This window comes from Tupaia chinensis, unplaced genomic scaffold (assembly GCF_000334495.1).
Source record: "Tupaia chinensis unplaced genomic scaffold, TupChi_1.0 Scaffold000437_1, whole genome shotgun sequence".
Taxonomy (NCBI): domain Eukaryota; kingdom Metazoa; phylum Chordata; class Mammalia; order Scandentia; family Tupaiidae; genus Tupaia; species Tupaia belangeri.
In genome coordinates this window covers 2,815,345-2,836,743 of record NW_006159942.1, presented here as the reverse complement: position 1 = coordinate 2,836,743, position 21,399 = coordinate 2,815,345, and the positions used below count along the sequence as shown (strand labels likewise).

The following is a 21,399-nucleotide window of genomic DNA, read 5'->3' as shown; positions in this document are numbered from 1 at the left end:
TGCTGTGCATCTCACATGTAAATTCAGTATAGCCTTGAATGTGCTAACCTGGCAGGAAGAGCCATGGAGGAGACCTGGCAGCAGGGGTGTTGGCAGCCTCTTACTGGCAATAGTAGCAAGACTGACACTCAGCTCATCTATAGGTCTTCTAACAGCAGATCCATTAAGGTGGCCCCAAAATGCAAATAGATAATGAGAAATAAAACATGCCTAATTTTTTTTAAAGCTCACAATTTTGTAAGTGAATGAGGAATCAAATGAAACAGGGAACAAAAATAGTTACTGTAGTAGGGTAAGGAGAATGAGAAGTAAATTTCTCTCAATATTGAACTTCATTACATTTTGATGTTGGAAAGAGACATTAATAATCATTTAAAACAGGAACAAGACAAATATAATGTTGTGAATTTACTGTACTAAATTAAGGATTATATCTCAATTCTTAAGAGAAAGTAAAAGAAAGTGCCTAATGATACTCATAATTGCATGTACACCCAGAAAATTGCCAAACCTCAAAGTAGGTAAAAATTAAAATTATAGTTGGCTATAGCTCACCTTGCACAGGCTGAGTACTAAGGATGATTCTACCATAATGCAGAATTAGAAAATGTAAAAGTATTCTAAGTGTGATTTGTACAAGAAGACTACTGTAATTTCAATTGCACAATCCATGTGTTCTAAAACAAAAATCAGGAATTTAATGTACATTTATTTAGTTTTTTAAAATTTAGGATTTTTTAAAATTTGCATAGAATAGTTACTTTTTATCCACAATTCTGCTTTCTGTGGTTTTAGTTAGCCATAGTCAGCAGGATCTGAAGATAGTAAGTGAAAACTTCCAAAAATAAACAATTAATAAGTTTTAAATTGTGTGCCATTCTGAGTGGTGTGCTAAAAATCTCACACTATCCTGCTCCATGCCTCTCAGGATGTGAATCATTCCTTTCTTCAGTATATCCATGCTGAATACACTACCCACTCAGCAGCCATCTCAACTGAAAAAAAATAAATAAATAAATAACCAGCACATACAGGACGTGGTACTATCTATAGTTTCAGGTATCCAGTAAGGGTCTTGAAATGTACATCTCCAGGGGATAAGGGCATTCTACTGAATGTTTGTATTACTTGTCAGGAAATTTATGCTTTAAGTAACTGTTTCCAGCAATAAATCAATTCATCTCAAATTTTTTCTCTGGATTAGTTTTCTACGAGGAGATAAAAGGCACACATATATCTCTTTCACAGTTCCTGTAGGTCAGAAGTCTGTGCATGGTGTGGCTGGATGCTCTGCCCAGGGTCTCTTGCTGAAATCAGAGAGTCATGTGGGGCTGCCATCTGGGGCTGAGAGCCCTCTTCCAAGCTCTCTGATCGTTGGCAGTCCATTTCCTAGCAGCTGTAGGACTGAGGCCGGCTTTTTCTCGCTGTCTGAGAGCTGAGGACCACTCTCATCTTCTAGAGGAGTTCCTTGTATGTGGCCTCCAAACCCGATTCACAGCACATTCACTTTTTTCTGGCCAGTCAGAGACTGTCTGACACTCTCTTTTGCGACCAGCTGGAGAAACTTGTCTGGCTTTTAAAGGACTCATGACTGAGCTAGGTCCTTCCTCTTTTCTCTCTCTTTCTTTTAGAGTTTCATTGGGGTATAATAGATATACAAAGAGCTGCTCACATTTATATGTACAACTTGGTGAGTTTGGACATATGCAAGTCCCCTTACCTTGGTTGTGATGGTGATAAGCTCCCTTTTTTCCAATAAATCCTGCCATATTTTATAACCTCGCCACTAGCGTGAAGGGAATTATGTTCAGTCCCCTGGGATTGTACAGGGCGTGCTCACCAAGAGGTGCTTCTCAGACTAAGAAGAGGTGTCTTCAAATCCTACCTACCACAATTCATAAAATGTCCAGGCACAATCACACAGGATTGTACTCAGTCCACACGACAGAAGCAAAACTCAACCGAAACAATGGCTCCATCTAACCTATGGGTTTTGCTTTTCATTCTTCTTTTTGTCACCCTTGTGTCCCTTGGAAAGTAATCTAAATGCTTATAGGAGGTTCATGAAAATAAGAAACTCATGGTAATAATGAGTGGCTCCTATATCTTAAAGAGAAACTAGAAGAAGAAAGAAGAAGAGGAGGAGGAGGAGAAGAAGAGAAGAAGAAGAATTCTGATTTCTATGAACAAAAACACTTTAGGAGGAATTCTCAGTTGATTTTAGTCAGACAGACTCCTACTCTTTGACTCCCACATCACTGTTCTTTAAAATCAAGACTTGGTCAAAAAAGAAAACGCATTTATTTGGAGTATCGCTAGTTTAGGTTGGTGAGAGAATATCAAAATCATGATTCCTAAAATAATCATCTGCTCTCCACAAGGTGAAAATACTTTACAATGAAAAAAACATTTAAATAGCAAGCTAGAATAATAGATAATAATCTGACACACTGTAAGAGAATTGGAGAAAGGGCTATGATCAATTGTGTCAATAGGAAACTGACTCAATCTAATGTGATAAAAGAAGGTTGTGACATTGTGATCTTAAACTATACAGATACCATGGTGTTTTCCAGCTGTACTAATCTGTGAGTTCTACTCTTTTATTTTTTTAATCTGTCTTCTATAAGAGAGATAGAGAGACATGGAGAAGAGGACAAAGAGACAGGCACCTCTAGGAAAGTCTTCACATTGTTTTACACGCAGACCTAAGCCAACCTGGATCACTGTCTCTCTCTCTCTCTCTCTCTCACACACACACACACACACACACACACACACACACACACAGCATATACAGAGAGGCTGTGCAGGTGAACCTAGGACCTTCCCGTTTGGGTTCAACATCTTGAAGTGTTGCATTACCATTGTACTACTGGCTAGCCCTCTGCTTTGACTTTGACAAGCATCAAATAGCTTCCCCTTCATTATGAGCCTCAGTACCAGGTAGGAAATGTGCCTTTTATCATCACACAAATCCATGTTCTCTTTTATATTGGAAGAAAAGGGTAAACATGACTGATATGACTGTAAATAGAATGGCAAAACTCATTTCCAATTCATAAATATATAGACCTACTCTTTTCCCATTCCAAATCCTTCTTCCATCGGTAAAGTTACACAACAACTGGAGAAGATGGTTTAGAGAAAATCAAGCATTGAATAAATTTTGACTAAATGTTTTTAAGATCCTTCCCATCTTATCATTATATGCACCTATGAAGAGAAAACATGCTATAGAATGTTTGGAAAACTTCAGAAGCCAAGTGAAGTTGATGTGAGTAACCCAGTGATCAAGAGTCATTCTTGATTACTCATTCTGTCTGCTCATCCCCAAAGAATCAATGGACTTATTCCCTGTGTAACCAGGCATTCTCTCAACCAAAACATAAACATGTGATTACTTTTTGTAAATAAATGACATTCCAAATCATATATTTTAAAATTTTTCTCTAGAACATCCTGGAATATTATTAGCCAAACTTCACTGCAAATAGTGCAGATTTAAATTATGTTTACACAATTCTAGCTTTACTGTATAAAACTCAAAAATAATTCCTGTTTTTAATATTTCTTTTTGCCACTCAATACCTTTTTCTTTTATTATTTTATTTCACTATATTTATTTATCCTAATTTTACTAGAGAGAGACAGTTAAGAGAGATGGGGTAGGGGAAGTGAGAAATCAAACTGCCAGGTCTGGGATTTGAACCACCATCAGACATGTGGGAATCCAGTGTCCTCAACCACCATGCCTCTTGCCAGCCCTGTACCTGTTATTTTAATTTAGAAGTATGCTATACATTTCTAGAGTAACTACCTGTTCTACTATACAGAAATAAGTTCAACTAGAAATTCTGAACCAGGTTTATAATTTAATCGAACATTTTGCACTAGAAGTGTATGGATATGCTATACAAAATACGAAGAAATAGTTAAAATCTTTCACCCACCAGAGATCAATTAAGAAAAATTGAGTTATGAGCAGAACAAATGTAAGGCACAAAGCTAAATTTCTCTGAAACATATCCTTAAAACAGTAAACTCCTATTTTCCTCAACTCTTTTGACTCTACCTATTTCTATAATATCTAAAATCAGCCCATTCACATTACACCTCTCAGTCTGTTACCAAGAGACTGACAAAAATTCCTTATTGTCAGAAATCCTCATATGTTCCATGGAAGTATAAAATGGTACAACCAATTGGGATAACAGATGTGCAGTTTTCTAAAAAGTTAAAACGTATTTACTCTATGACTCATTGACTTTACTCCTAAAGATTCATGCAAAGGAAAGGAAAGAAAAGAAAATGAAAGCTTATGTTTGCAGGAAGTTTGTGGAATATTCATACTGATTTATAATAGTTAAAAAGTGCACACAAGACTGGGTTCACCAAGAGAAAAATTAATAAACCAACTGAAGTATACAATGAAATACTGCTGAGAAAGAAAAAAAGATTGAGGACCAGCAGATGTAGCGGTTATGTTGCTGGACTCACACATGGTAGACTGTGGTTCAATTTCTGGACCTAGTGGCTTGAAATTCATGCCAGGGACATGTGGGTATATGCCCAAGATCCCGGGAGGAGAATGGAAGAGAAGAGATTACAGCATGGCTATCTCTGGGGGGTTACTTCTAACTTTCCTTCTCAGTGTCTGTCTCTCAATGAGCATATGCACCATGAGCCAAAACCTCTGAAAAAAAGAAGAAGAAGAAGGATGGAACTACTGACTACAGAAATATGCTACAACATGAAATATGCTATAAAGACTGAAGCTTAAAAACAATATGCTGACAAAAAGAAGCTAGACATGAAAGAGTGCATGTGTATAATTCCATTTATATGACACAGGCAAAAATGATTTACAGGGGCAGAGTACAGATTGATGGATTCATCAGAACTCACAAAAATTGACTGAGAAAGGAAATAAATTGCCAGTGATTAAATGTTTTCTCTCCTGATAAAGGGTTATGAGTCATATAGACCTTTGACAGTCTTTGTCATCGACAAATAAAAATAAGATCAAACTAAATAAGACAAACTAAGCAAGATCAACATGCTACTCTGCATATAACTAATCTCTAATAAGAAAAAAATCTTATGAAGTATAAGAATTACTCTTAGTCAAGTAATTTTGAACAATACGAGGTTAAAGTATAACACTTTAATAGTACTAAGAGTACAATTTTTTAAAGATAGTACACATGTGCCTATGATTCTCTAAGAAGGAATTATAGTAAGTAAACTTTTTGTCATAGAATATTTTAAAGACTACCTTCAGTGACTAAGTCTTTTCAGAATTTAACCCAAGGGTAAGACTTTCACATAATGCATATAAAGAAGTTGGGGGGGGGGAGTGCATTTGTGCGGGTATGCACGTGTATGTTACCCACACAACAGCAAGAATGAGAACAAATTAAGAAGACATCTAATTCCAAAGCGTAATGACACATATCGTATCTTTGGGACCACCTGTTAATAAGGTCAGGAAAAAACTGGAAATTGTTACTGAAGCTGAAGAGAAGATTAGAAGAGACAGCTGAAAAGAATAGCAAAGGGAGACACCCAGGCAGGCAATTGAGCCTTCGACTCAGAGAGGCAGGGCAGCAGGGCAGTCGTATGGGAAGAATCAGGAGTTTTATTTTTGGCTCTGCTGCAGACATAGCTGGGGGCCCCTGGCCAATTCACACCGACAATTTATAACACTCTGGTTGACTTAGTATATCTGGCCTGGGAGTTCGTAATTGTCTGTGACTGGTGGCAGCTGTCGCTGGAGTACAGTAAGTAAGGTGATCCCTCTGTGCTCATGCTTTGGGAGACACCAAAGCTACAACAGAAAATCTGCTAGTGAAGAAAATGAAAAATCACTAGCCAGGATAAATTGGTAACAGGTCACCTTGTGAATAATGTTTATAGGTTGCAATCCTCACTGTAATAGTGTAAACAGTATTTCAGAGTTTTCAGAGCACTACAAAATAACACTCCCAGAGCTGGAAGCAGGGAGTGAAATGGGGATGACTCTAGTGAATCTCTTAATGCTAAAAAATTATGACATACATCTACATAACCACCGCCATAACCAGTGAGTGAGGAGGCCTTCGAACATTTCCCATCAATTCTTTCTGCCACCTATTTATATTTTGCAAATAACCTTGTGTTCCAAGAAAATGTTTAGTGTTCAGATGTTATGCATATAAACAAATAGAATAATTACTTGTCTTCTGTCCTCCCATTTGGAATACAATTAATTTTTTATCATGCTGCCTTCCATAATAAAGTGTCAACTTATTCAGGGGTTGAGTAGAGTTGATAGTGTTTTCTGCCCATCTTGGTCCATTTCGTAACTGTAACATTATATCTGAGACTGGGTGATTCATAAAGAAAAGGTCTTATTTACTCATAGTTACAGGGTCTGCAAAGTCCAATGGCTCTGCTCAGCTTCCAGTGAGGGCTGAAGGCCAGGTGCTGCTTCACCTCATATAGCCAAGAAGTGGAAAGCCCAGTAGGGGAGTGCAAAAAGAGAGACATGGGGGACCAGCAGATAGCGTAATGGCTATGTTGCTGAACTCCCGTGTAGTCGACCGCGGTTCAAATCCTGAACTCAGTGGCTTAAACTCACGCCGGGCACGTGCGCGTGTGTGCTCAAGATCCCAAGAGGAGAATGGAGAAGAGATTGTGGGGTGGCCATGTCCCCTGGGGAGTGATTTCTCACTTTCTGTCTCTCTATCTCTCTTTGTCTTTCTGGTGAGCACCCTATAGCAAAAACCTCTCAAAAGAAGAGAGAGAGAGAGAGACATGGGAAAGTAGCCAGCCTTGCTTCAAATTTTAACTCTTGTGGGAACTAATCCAGTGAGAACTCTCTCCTTCCAAGGAGACAACATTAAGTTATTCATGAAAGATCTGTCACCATATTCTAAACACCTCCCACTACTTGGGGCATCAAAGGCTAGCATGAGTTTGGGCAAGGGACACAGTCTAACTATAGCCCATCTCATGCTCCAGGATGCCTCCAGAATAGCACCTCACACCTAACGCATACCAAGGGTATTGTGAACAAAAAATAGTCTGAAGGAAGAATAAATAGATGCATAGAGGAACAGACAGATAACATAATTCAACATTACCTGTCACCAAGTAGAATAATATTATAAAACACACCAATGAGTGAATACCAGTATTTCTGGTTTTGGCCAACATAGAAAAGCCCTATTATTTCCTAGTGTTTCCTCAAACAGCTAAAAAATTTCTGGACCTAATGTCATAAACAAACATGGACTGAAAGGTAAAAGAGAAAGTCAGACAGGCTGGGGATTTCTGAAGAGCCTCATGGTAATGATTTGTTTTTTGTTCTTTGCATATCCTAGATAAAGCACTGCAGATACCTACAACCCAGAATCGCCAATAGCCAAATTCCACATGGCCAGCTGTGCGGTTCACACTACAAACCCAGCAGCTTAAAAAACATGGAAGTGTGTGTGTGTATGTGTGCCCAAAATCCTGAAAAGAGGTTGGAGGGGAAGAGATGGCAGTATGGCCATTCCCCCTTGTTACGGTGCTTTCTCGCTTCCCTTTCTTTTTCTTTCTCTGTCTCTCCCTGATGAGTGCATGTGCCCTATAGCAAAATTTTAAAACAAAGAAATTTGAAAGTACCTGTAGTGGTACTGTTCAGAAACACTTCAAACATTTCTGTAAACATTCTTCTATTTCTACCCCTACACATGTGTGAATGTGTGTGTTTGTATGCTTATGCATGTGTATGTATGTGTATAAATCCCCTTTTATTTTTAAATTGAAAATTGTGACACACTTTTAAAAACAGGGTTGGTCTAGACTAATACATACTGTATTTGTGCTGGGAAAAATTTCTATGTACTCTGTAAGGACGTAAATGACAAAATGTAAATGACAATAATATTAACAATAATAAAATAAAGAGCAGGGTCAAACATCTTTCTTTTGCTTTTCACAAACTGACCGGCATTTGTACTCTAAAGACTTCCTAGGCACTACTGATCGAGGATAGAATAGAGCTCTTGACCTTGAGGATAAAGTTTCCACATCACCTGTTACTAGTCTCCTGGGACAACTTGTCCCCAGACAGTATTTCTTTGGGGTGTGTTTTTGTCTAAAATCCTTCTCACAATAATCTGAGAATGGTGAAAGCAGATCCTTGAAAAACCATACCATGGACTTGATGAGATACCCTTTGAACTTTGATCTTCTCGTAGAAATTTCATGGTAGGTATGAACCACCCTATCAAGAAAATTTTACCCCGTTGATGGTAAAGAGGAACATTTCAAAGAAAAGTTTGTTGAGATAACCACGTGAAATCCAAACACGTAAGGTGCTCACTAAGGAATAACTTTCCGAAATAGAAAGCCATCTTGTTAATTATGTTCAAGGTGTATAAATGAGCATGTATCTTTTTTTATCTTCTTCGTTTTATTTCCTTCATTCTCTCCCATAGATCTTGAACAAAGCACTTGATCTAGTCACAACACGGCCAGTGTCACTAATGTCCAAGCCTATGCATAAATAGAAGAAACAAAAACACACAGTATTTGCCTTAAATTTCATTTTTCTATTTTCATTCATCACAGGTATGTGATATAATACCAAGCTGCCATCACAACAGAGGAAAATTTCCTGTGGCATAAATGAAATTGAAATTCCAAAGCGAATTCACATCGGTCTCAGAATATTGCTACCTATATGATCCTTACATTACAAATGCCTATAAAGGCCTAATGAAAAATAAAGTCCTTTACCTCTGCAGGAAATGATGCACCTACTTTGCTGTCATTTCATGGCAATACATAAACCTAAGAGTACTAACTGACTTTTTTTTAGAGAGAGAATTTTGTTATAGGGTGTGTGAGCTTGCTGGAAAGACAGACAGACAAAAAGCGAGAAATCACCCCCCAGGGGGGATGACTATGCCACAGTCCTTTCTCCTCTATTCTCCTCTTGGGACTTTGGGCACACACACATATACACCTGGCATGAATTTTAAGCTTCCAGGTCCAGGACTCGAACCACAGCTGACTACATGGGATTTCAGCAATGTAACCATTACACCATCTGTTGGTCCACCAACTGCCTTTTTTACTTGCAGTTGAATTTGCTTAACGGCTACTTTCACAAGGCTGATCTTCAAATTCCTTAACATATCTACCATGAAAATCCAGTTAGTGTTAAACCCATTGTATGCTCAATGCCAGCATTTTTATTGTCCAAATTAGCTATTGGCATTTATCTGCTACAAAGACTTTGTGTGTGTGTGTGTGTGTGTGTGTGTGTGTGTGTGTGTATTTTCCAACTGAATATAAATACATACATTCAAACTGGACTTGAAATCTAATCTTAGTAAATGGGAGATGGAGGGAATCTTTCTGCCTTCAGGGGGAATATTTCTCGGCATAGTTTAGATCTAAATGTACATTTCGTTTTTAATTTATAAGTGGTGGATAAAATGGTCCCGTTGTCTTCTTCTCTTGAAAAGGAGAATAAGACACAGAAATAAATCTTACATCTTATGAGAAATGGAAGATATTTATAACACATACTGCAATGTATGAGAAACTATCTCAAATACAGTGAAGCAAAATGAGTTTCAAAAGATGACTAGAATGAAGAAAGTCTGATCTCAAGTCATCAGTACAAAGCTGTCCACAGGAGATGGCACACATTGGGAGGAAAACCCAGAATTAGGAACAATAAACACATAATGTGAGAACTAGTGTTAGATTCTTCCCTGCTGTTTTCAAGGGAATCCTTCTATTTGGGGAAGAGATTCTGTGCAGCCAGAATGGCCACAGCTGCAAATCCTGCTGGCTAAAGAAAGAGAAACGGTTCATCTAATGCATGGAGCTCTACGTTATAAGAAAGTTTTGTGTGAATTTGAGAGAATCTCTGCTACGGAGGAACCTGTGCCCCTCACCTTTCCAACCACTATTCTATAATTAAATGGTCTTGTTAAAACTCATCACATGTAGATGGAAGGAGCAAATTTTAAAATGAGTCAGGGACCTTTAGAAAAAAAACACAATAAACTACAAAGGAAGAAAAATATTACTAGAGAACAGTATGCTTCCACCAATTTGAGTAACTTAACATACCGGAAATAGAATAACTAAAGTTAGTAATGATGAAACAAGAAGACATAAAATACGAGATAACAGAATTCTGTTTAAAAAAAAGGACAAAGAAAAACCTTAACAATATAAGGCAACATTTATATAGGATGAAAAGAGAATGAAGAAGAAAAATATAAATGTAAAGATTTACAGAGAAAATATGAGATATGAAAGAAAAAGGTGATGTATCATGAATATAACTACTCCTGAAGAATAAAATAAACTTTCTGGGAACCAGCAGTTAGCGTAATGGCTATGTCGCTGGACTCCCACGTAGTCGACCACGGTTCGCGTCCCGGACCCAGTGGCTGAAACTCACGCTGGCTGCATGTGCATGCATGCCCAAGATCCCGAGAGGAGAATGGAGGAGAAGGGATTGCGGTGTGGCCATCCCCCCTGGGGGGTGATTTCTCGCTTTCTGTCTCTTTGTCTCTCTCTGTCTGTCTGGCGAGCACACATGCCCTATAGCAAAAACCTCTCCAAAAAAAAAAAAAGAAAAGTTTGCTAGTTGTGATATTAATATACTTTATATGGCCACAAATAAAGGGGGGAAGGGGAATTAACCTTTTCTTAACTTCCATACAAATAGATTATACCATGTAATAAATCCTGTATCTCAAGATTTGGAGGATGTGCCAGTCACTAGACTAAAACTGCAAGAGAATGAATAGATCTTGATTTCAGCTTTTTTTTTTTTTCTTTTGAAACTGCACATGCTCCCTATAGTGAAAAACTTCTCAAAAAAAAAAAAAAGAATAAAATAAACTTTCTGAGAGGGAAGTACATATGAAAATATAAATTTATAAGTTTTTTTAAGAGATATTTTTGCTATAAGGCGCATGCACTCACCAGAGAAACAGAGAGAGTCAGAGAGATAGAAAGCAAGAAATCACACACACACACACACACACACACACACACACACAGGGAGGATGGCCAGGATGCAATTTCTTTTCCTCCATTCTCCTCTCGGGATTTTTGGCATGCACGCACATGTGCCCGGCATTGGTTTTAAGTCGCTGGGTCCAGGACTTGAACTGTGGTCAACTCTGTGGGAGTCTAGCAACATAACCATTACACCAGCTGCTAGTCCCTATAAGTTTCCTAGCAATAAAAAAGTTGAACTTATAAATTAATAAAATACATTGTATTCCAGAACAAAAATAATTTATATAGAATGATAACTACCAACACATGTTCTAGTGAAATTATTGAACTTCAAAAATAAGTGGAAAACAAATTATTTGGGTACACATACATGTGACCTGAATCACCCATAGGAACAAAATTTAAATTGTCTTCAGACACACTCTCACCAATATCATTCCACATCAGAATACAGTAGGGTGATAACCTAAAGTCTAAAGAGAAAACCTTCAAGATACAAAAGTATCGGCAATGAACCGTTAGCCTCAGGCCAGCAATGCTCTTGAGCCAGACACTGTGCCTGGAAAATAGTAAGTGGATGAATAAGTGAGTGGGCTTTCTGATAATATGCGTTAATTAGCTTGATCCTTCATTGGACATTCATGAGAGGGTATCTGGAAAACTTGAAATGAAATAGAACGAAGGAAGAAAGAGGCAACATTTGTGGATGATAATTTAGATAAAAGTGCATGCCAGAAAATAAATATAAAGCTCACTTGAAAATGCCAACTGTGTTTAAAGTTTATTTATTTATTTCCTGAGAGAGAGAGAGAGAAGACAGCACACTGGCACCCCAAACAGTGCTTATGCCAGGACCCTTCAGCCAGCCAGGATCACGTGCACACACACAGGCGTGCCTGGCTCATTCAGGTAGTCCCAAAAATGATGTCTCACTTTCTCTCTGTCTCTCTGTCTCTTCAGCAAGTGCACACACCCTGTGGCAAAAGAAAAAAATTAAAATTAAAAAAGCCACAAAACAGTATAGGTAAATAATAGGAAGCTTTTTGCAGGGAGGCTAAGACAGAGTACATGTAACACATTTATGATTTTCTGTCTTTTCTCTGTAAAAGTTTAAATATGAGATCATTAATTTTACTTAATTTGAAAACCACATTTATATATATATATATATATACTTTCAATATTACTCCCTGTTTTAAATAAGTATTGTTTTATTAACTTGTGAGCCATGCAGAGGATAGGAGAGCTGCAGAATGGATAATGAGCAGAAGCAATGAGGAACAGAAGCAAAATCAATAGCTACCTGGTTTTTCCTACATTTATTTTGTTACTAGTTAAACCCATGTACAGCACTGGACTCTTTTGTATTCCTATTGAAAATTTTGAGGTGCTTCTCCTTGATGGTAAAAGCAGTTCATGATATTGTTTTCTAGAAGAGTGATCTCAGTAATTAAAGAGCTAAAAGCAACTGATTTTTGACAGACAGCTTGACACTCAAGTACCAAGTCATGGAACAATTAACAGAGTGGTTTTTTTGGTTTTTTTTTTTAAATTTAAAAAAGAAAAAAAAAAAAAATAATAAAAAAATAAAAAAAAGAGAGAGCGAGAGCGAGAGAGAGGACAGAGACAGACGTAGAGAGAGACAAAGGCAGATAGAGACAGGAGACTTGAAAGGGATCTTCCTACCACGCGAGTTTTGGATGCTGGAGGCCCAGTTATCAGTGGGACATCTTCCTTTCTCCCCAAATGGCTAGATCCCAGGAGCCATGGAGCTGTCTGCCTCTTGAAGAAGGGCTGTTCACGCGAGTTTTGGATGCTGGAGGCCCAGTTATCAGTGGGACATCTTCCTTTCTCCCCAAATGGCTAGATCCCAGGAGCCATGGAGCTGTCTGCCTCTTGAAGAAGGGCTGTTCACGCGAGTTTTGGATGCTGGAGGCCCAGTTATCAGTGGGACATCTTCCTTTCTCCCCAAATGGCTAGATCCCAGGAGCCATGGAGCTGTCTGCCTCTTGAAGAAGGGCTGTTCACGCGAGTTTTGGATGCTGGAGGCCCAGTTATCAGTGGGACATCTTCCTTTCTCCCCAAATGGCTAGATCCCAGGAGCCATGGAGCTGTCTGCCTCTTGAAGAAGGGCTGTTCACGCGAGTTTTGGATGCTGGAGGCCCAGTTATCAGTGGGACATCTTCCTTTCTCCCCAAATGGCTAGATCCCAGGAGCCATGGAGCTGTCTGCCTCTTGAAGAAGGGCTGTTCACGCGAGTTTTGGATGCTGGAGGCCCAGTTATCAGTGGGACATCTTCCTTTCTCCCCAAATGGCTAGATCCCAGGAGCCATGGAGCTGTCTGCCTCTTGAAGAAGGGCTGTTCACGCGAGTTTTGGATGCTGGAGGCCCAGTTATCAGTGGGACATCTTCCTTTCTCCCCAAATGGCTAGATCCCAGGAGCCATGGAGCTGTCTGCCTCTTGAAGAAGGGCTGTTCACGCGAGTTTTGGATGCTGGAGGCCCAGTTATCAGTGGGACATCTTCCTTTCTCCCCAAATGGCTAGATCCCAGGAGCCATGGAGCTGTCTGCCTCTTGAAGAAGGGCTGTTCACGCGAGTTTTGGATGCTGGAGGCCCAGTTATCAGTGGGACATCTTCCTTTCTCCCCAAATGGCTAGATCCCAGGAGCCATGGAGCTGTCTGCCTCTTGAAGAAGGGCTGTTCACGCGAGTTTTGGATGCTGGAGGCCCAGTTATCAGTGGGACATCTTCCTTTCTCCCCAAATGGCTAGATCCCAGGAGCCATGGAGCTGTCTGCCTCTTGAAGAAGGGCTGTTCACGCGAGTTTTGGATGCTGGAGGCCCAGTTATCAGTGGGACATCTTCCTTTCTCCCCAAATGGCTAGATCCCAGGAGCCATGGAGCTGTCTGCCTCTTGAAGAAGGGCTGTTCACGCGAGTTTTGGATGCTGGAGGCCCAGTTATCAGTGGGACATCTTCCTTTCTCCCCAAATGGCTAGATCCCAGGAGCCATGGAGCTGTCTGCCTCTTGAAGAAGGGCTGTTCACGCGAGTTTTGGATGCTGGAGGCCCAGTTATCAGTGGGACATCTTCCTTTCTCCCCAAATGGCTAGATCCCAGGAGCCATGGAGCTGTCTGCCTCTTGAAGAAGGGCTGTTCACGCGAGTTTTGGATGCTGGAGGCCCAGTTATCAGTGGGACATCTTCCTTTCTCCCCAAATGGCTAGATCCCAGGAGCCATGGAGCTGTCTGCCTCTTGAAGAAGGGCTGTTCACGCGAGTTTTGGATGCTGGAGGCCCAGTTATCAGTGGGACATCTTCCTTTCTCCCCAAATGGCTAGATCCCAGGAGCCATGGAGCTGTCTGCCTCTTGAAGAAGGGCTGTTCACGCGAGTTTTGGATGCTGGAGGCCCAGTTATCAGTGGGACATCTTCCTTTCTCCCCAAATGGCTAGATCCCAGGAGCCATGGAGCTGTCTGCCTCTTGAAGAAGGGCTGTTCACGCGAGTTTTGGATGCTGGAGGCCCAGTTATCAGTGGGACATCTTCCTTTCTCCCCAAATGGCTAGATCCCAGGAGCCATGGAGCTGTCTGCCTCTTGAAGAAGGGCTGTTCACGCGAGTTTTGGATGCTGGAGGCCCAGTTATCAGTGGGACATCTTCCTTTCTCCCCAAATGGCTAGATCCCAGGAGCCATGGAGCTGTCTGCCTCTTGAAGAAGGGCTGTTCACGCGAGTTTTGGATGCTGGAGGCCCAGTTATCAGTGGGACATCTTCCTTTCTCCCCAAATGGCTAGATCCCAGGAGCCATGGAGCTGTCTGCCTCTTGAAGAAGGGCTGTTCACGCGAGTTTTGGATGCTGGAGGCCCAGTTATCAGTGGGACATCTTCCTTTCTCCCCAAATGGCTAGATCCCAGGAGCCATGGAGCTGTCTGCCTCTTGAAGAAGGGCTGTTCACGCGAGTTTTGGATGCTGGAGGCCCAGTTATCAGTGGGACATCTTCCTTTCTCCCCAAATGGCTAGATCCCAGGAGCCATGGAGCTGTCTGCCTCTTGAAGAAGGGCTGTTCACGCGAGTTTTGGATGCTGGAGGCCCAGTTATCAGTGGGACATCTTCCTTTCTCCCCAAATGGCTAGATCCCAGGAGCCATGGAGCTGTCTGCCTCTTGAAGAAGGGCTGTTCACGCGAGTTTTGGATGCTGGAGGCCCAGTTATCAGTGGGACATCTTCCTTTCTCCCCAAATGGCTAGATCCCAGGAGCCATGGAGCTGTCTGCCTCTTGAAGAAGGGCTGTTCACGCGAGTTTTGGATGCTGGAGGCCCAGTTATCAGTGGGACATCTTCCTTTCTCCCCAAATGGCTAGATCCCAGGAGCCATGGAGCTGTCTGCCTCTTGAAGAAGGGCTGTTCACGCGAGTTTTGGATGCTGGAGGCCCAGTTATCAGTGGGACATCTTCCTTTCTCCCCAAATGGCTAGATCCCAGGAGCCATGGAGCTGTCTGCCTCTTGAAGAAGGGCTGTTCACGCGAGTTTTGGATGCTGGAGGCCCAGTTATCAGTGGGACATCTTCCTTTCTCCCCAAATGGCTAGATCCCAGGAGCCATGGAGCTGTCTGCCTCTTGAAGAAGGGCTGTTCTAACAGAGTGGTTTTGACTAAACAAGGCATTTCAAGTCTGTTGCCTCCTCTTTGACCTAGCAGCCTTGCCCAGTAACAGCCTGTCTTTCCAAATGGAGTCAAGTAAAGCAGGTCTGCACAAGCTGCAGGCTTTAACGTTGCAGTTTTACACTGCAGAGTGGCCCCTCGAAGCTTGAGGTCACATTATAAACAGTGATGACAAAAGGGAGACTGGGGTAATTTCTCCAATAGTATAAAGGGAACTTCTTTTGAAAATCACAAAGACTCTGGCAGCTAGTGGAGCGCTTTCCTGACTAGATTCAAGTTAATTCCTCTCTTTCCTTCCGTGGAAGCAACCAGCTACCTTTCTCAGCTTCTTACGGCATCTGGCAGTTGAATGAAGGGAAGATTTTGCATTTTTACTGTCATCAACCAGTCTGTCACTACTCCGAAGCTGCTGAAAATCTGTATATAAAGCATTGTATGTACAAGAGGGTGTCCTGCAGTTGGCAAGAGAGAAATGTGTGGACAGACAGAAGCAGGATTATGTGATGCATGCCAGCACCCTAAGACCTGTGGAATCCATGCAGAATCAAACCCTGAGCCAAGGGCCTGTGAAGCTCAGCGGGTAACAGAGGCACCGCATTGAAACAAAGCCCTTACTGGGACAAGCAGTTAGCGTGATGGTTATGTCGCTGGACTCCCATGTAGTCGACAGTGGTTCGAGTCTCGGACCCGGCGGCTTAAACTCATGCCAGGCGCACATGAATGCGTGCCCAAGATCCTGAGAGGAGAATGGAGGAGAAGGGATTGCGGTGTGGTCATCCCCCCTGGGGGGTGATTTCTCGCTTTCTATCTCTCTGTCTCTCTCTGTCTGCCTGGCGAGTGCACGCGCCCTATAGCTAAAAAAAACTCTCAAAAAAAAAAAAGAAAAGAAAAGAAACAAAGCCCTTACTGAAGAAAGCTCCTGATAGCACCACCTTCACCCACATTGTCCACTTGAAATCTACTGATATTTCTTGCTACATGTTTCCTATAAAGGCTAAAATCACTAACTGGGATTTCTGGGAGTTAGGAATCCAAATCTAGTAACTTATCTTTTCTTTTTTCCTTTCTTTTCTTCTTTCGTCTTCTTTTTTTTAAATCCCCAGCATATCACATAGCCTGACACAAAATATGTATTCAACAAATGAAAACTAAAGTTTTCTCAACCCCCTTTGCCTTTATATACATACGTACATCATCTTTTTTTTTAAGAATTATTTATTTAATTTTATTTATTCGTTCATTCATCTTCATTTGACCAGAGAAAGACAGACTCATAGAGAGAAGGAAAGTGAGAAAACAATCTATCAGGTCTGGGACTCAAACCGTGGTTGGCCATGTGAAAATGTCCAGTGCCTTAACTACCTTGCCACCTACCTGCCATGTACAAAAAAAATAATAATGTCTTCTATGACTGAAATATATCTTACAATCTCCAGAAATGCCCTAAACATGTTATAAGATACACATTTATCAGTTAATTCCCATTTTAACTTTCATATCCTACTTAATACTTTATAGTGTCAAAATCATTTTTTCACCAGCTATGTATAGGCCACCACTATCTCCCTATGGTTAGTTTTCATTTTTCTCTCCCTTTTTTCCCCATAAATACTGGAACACAAATATCCATCTGACCCTCCTCGCCTGAGACACCACTGTTAACTTCACAGGGCTCCTGTCTCAGTCTCCCTGGCTGCAAGAGTGGGTCATATCAGGGGTTAACGATGCTGAGAAGGGCACAGTTAGGTCAATCCTGGACCCTAGTGCATTCTTTGGGTTCAAGTATGGTCATCCCCGCATCCTTATAGGGACTGATGAAAACATTAGTCTAACGAATATCAAGAATTCTCTCTTACCCTTTTTTTGGGGGGTGGACAGGGCAGTAGTTGGATTTTGGTTGCTTTCCCATACAGTTTCTGTACTAATGGTGCTAAACTCAGAAATTATAACTGTATCATAAAATGATGATGGCATTACACATTTGTACATTGCACTATAATTGTTTTATTGCACCTTACCTTATCTAAACATAAGCACAATGATAACATTGAATCAGTTCCTTTTATGGAAAAGTATTGAATCTCTGCTTGGCAGAACTTGTGCATACTAAAAAAATTACAGGGCATTTTTAAGCTTGACATTCTAAGAAAGTTATTTAACCTCTCTAAGCCTCAGTTTCCTTTTCCATAGGGGAGCTATAAAAAGTGTACCAATCCCAGGCAGAACAGTGGTGTAGTAGTAGATTGCAACATTCTGCAATGCAGATGCATATAGGAAGGTTGCTAGTTCAAGTCCTGAGATGTTTCTGAGTATACCAGGCATCATTTTCCATCATTTTCTCTGTTCAGGTGCTATCTCTCTCTCTCTCTCTCTCTCTCTCTCTCTCAGTATCTTTCTCTCACATCCTCATAGAACAAATAAGTAAAGTTAAATATGTATTACCAAACTCATAAAGTTGCCTGAAGATTGAAGTAGTTTATATGTAAAGTTTTCTTAGAATAGTTTTTAACACATAGAAATTTTAGCTGTCATTGTTTTATAGCATTTTTATAATTATTAATATTATTTTCAAAGAAGTCATGCTAGAGAAAAACCATGAATTTTAATTTACAAACATACTCACACACACACATATATATATATAATTTTTTTTGTTAATTCTTACATGAAGAGATTTTTTTTAATGGATTTTAATTTTAAACCCAAGTTAAAACAAAAATGAAAAGATATTTATTTGTGCTCTTGTTACTATCTGAAAAGGGCCATTTTTAAAGGCTCTTCCTGGGGACCAGCAGATGGCATAATTGTTACCTCACTAGACTCCCACATAGTCAACCACAGTTCAAGGCCCCGGGCCTGGCAACTTGAAACTCATGCCAAGTGCACATGCATACATGCCCAAGATCCAGAGAGGAGAATGAAGGAGAAAAGATTGTGGCATGGCTATCCTCCCGGGGGGGTGGTGGCAGATTTTTCATTTTCTGTCTCTCTGTCTTCTTTCTCTGTCTCTCCAGTGAGCACACGTGCCCTATAAAAAAAAGTCTCTTAAAAAATAAACTAATAAATAAATAAATACTCTTTCTGGGCCAGCAAGGGGCATGTTGGTTAAGACACTGGATCCTGCATGGCCAACTCTGAGTCTATGGTTCAAGTTCTGGACCTGGGGGCTTCAAAAATACTGGGCAAGTGTGTGTGCATACTCAAAATGCCAAGGGGAGACTGGAGGAGAAGGGATTATAGTGTGACCATCACCCCCTGAGGGATGATTTCTCACTTTTTTCTCTCAATTTTTCTCTCTGGCAAGTACAAAAGTTAAAAAATTTTTTAAAAAAATCTTTCCTGTAGGCGGGTGAATAAAATCTAAAACTCCTGGATGCCTACATCACCCAACTAGACTGGTTATTATTGAGCTACAGACTTTTAACATTTTCTTCATTGCATTGTAGGCATGACTCATTATATTTTATGATTTATGAGTCATTTAAATTTTGTGACTACATGGAGCTAAGTGTATCCTGGCTGTAGAAAGGATGTCCAATTTTATAATATCTTTTTTTATAGTTTAATGCATAATTGCTCGTGAAAGCAGAATGTGGTATGAATTGTGCATCAAAAGATGGTTCTCTGCTACAAGAGAACACTCACATTTAAGTTTTATATTTTTAATTCCAAATTATTACATCCCCATCAGTAGATTGAATTTGAGGCAAAAGCATTTTCAGGATTTGTTATAACACTGTATTCTTTAAAGTATGATGCTCTATCCCCAGCAGGAAAAAAGGCAGTCACAAGTCCTTTATCTTACCCTGCCCTTAACTCTGTGCCCTGTACCATTCCTGAGAGGGAGACAGAGCTGATTTTAAACCACCTGTGAAGTAGCAAAGTATGTCTTCAGTGCCCTATATACTCTGTTTCAATTTATAGGCAAACTTTCTACCTGTCTTTATTCATTTGTAATGTTAGCTATTCTGGTCTTCAGCTTAAACCAGTCATTCTATAAATCTGCAGTGCTATAAAATCCTCCCTGGGCATACGGGAGTCCCCAAGGGCAGGCTTCATGTGTGCACTGGCACAAATGCAGATCCCCTATAATGCTCTGCCTACTTATCTAGTCAAGATTCCACAGGCACCCACACCTCTCCTGGTCTTTGACAATGCCCATTCACTCCACCACCACCACCACCACCTGGTGATGGACACGGTCTCTTAAGGTGCTGAGATATTGGGCTGTTCAGCCCTGGCACTGTTGCTGAGCACATCTGAGGTCTGTTCCCTGTGTGCACTCCCTGCCTCTGGTCCACAGCAATGCTCGGCCAGCCTTTGTCCCAACAAAACCTGGAGGGGCAGAATTTCCAGTCCTTTAGACCGTCATGTCTATTGGAGTATTCATGTGTCTTTCATCCTATAAATTTATCAGACATGCACAACACTCTAGTCCACCAAGCTTCAAAAACACATGAAGTACTTGATGTGGGAGATGAGAACTTCTACCCTATGGCTAGGGCACTTGGGGAGGGAAACAATTCAAAGCACATTGATAGGTATTCTCCCCAAATTCTCTTCTAACATCCAACTTGACACTAATAAATTTTTACCTAGGTGTGGATAAAGAGTTGATTCGCAGACTGGAATTAGCCACCTCCTGGGCAACACTTGCATGATGGCCTCTCATTTAATTTTTTGGAATACTTCGGGGGCTCCAACACAACTGAAATTAAAATAGTTCAATTTAGAAATAACATTCCCAATGCATGAAACATTATGGAAATACTAATAAGAAGAGACTTCATTTTTGTTAGATGAATTTAAAAACCTCACTGGCCAAGTTGTCAGTATTATCAAGAAGAACTCACAGAAATAGAGACTCTGTTAACCTTTAAAAACCTACATATTTTAAATAAGGAAACTATGGGAAAAATAGAGAATAATACAGCATTAAATAAATTGTAGCTTTTTCCAAATATCAGTTAGAAGCATTATTTAAAAGATCTTCTGAGTTTTGCTCAGATTTATCCAAATCCATATGTCTAGAGTAAAATAAAAGCTATATTTACTAGTAAGAGAGGGCTCAAAACTCTGAACTTACTTAGTTCTTGCTTATCAATTCCATGCATTGAATGTTTTCAGCCTATAAATTAAAAATAAGCTGAGTAGGTGGACAGAGTACCACAGGGGAGAGAAAGCAACAAAAAAGAAAGGAATCAAAATTCTTGAGGCTCAGACGAAACTTCACCTGCACTCAAACTTCAGTGTGCTCTACTGAGCAGTTGTTTCTTCTTTTAGCCACCATATTCTTTGCCTTACAAAAAAAAAATCTTAGTTGGTTTCCATTTATGCATGTTTCCACTACAGATTAGGAGCTATATTTAAACTTCTTGAAATTTTTATGAATGAAGTTTTTCCACTGCTACTCCTGACCACAAAGGCTCGTCTCTTTTTCTCTCTCTTTCTTCTTTTACTTCTCCAGTTTTTTCTAGATTTCATGTGCACTCATTAGACAAAGGCAGAGAAGAAGAGAAAACAGTACCTACCCATGAGAAATGGTCACGCTGCAATCCTTTCTGTCTCTCTCTTTCCTCCTCCATCTCTCTCTCTCTCCTTTCAAGATTTTGGGCACAGAGAACAGCCCTTCTTCAAGAACCAGCTCCATGGCTCCTGCGATCTAGCCATTTTGGGGGAAACAAGAACGAAGAGGTCCCACTGATAATTCAGCCTCCAG

At 40.4% G+C, this 21,399-nt stretch overlaps 1 long non-coding RNA gene across 2 annotated transcripts in view; it reads right to left on the bottom strand.

Moving 5' to 3' along the window:
* LOC102478028 (uncharacterized) overlaps positions 1–21,248 on the bottom strand; it is a 74,611-nt gene extending 53,363 nt beyond the window's left edge. For both annotated transcript variants that reach the window (XR_335535.3, XR_001370869.2), the window contains exons 1-2: positions 21,212–21,248; positions 20,276–20,388 (exon numbers count right to left, since the gene is read on the bottom strand). This is a non-coding gene — a long non-coding RNA (uncharacterized LOC102478028). The remainder of the gene's footprint in view (positions 1–20,275; positions 20,389–21,211) is intronic.
* Between the last annotated feature and the right edge of the window lie 151 nt (positions 21,249–21,399).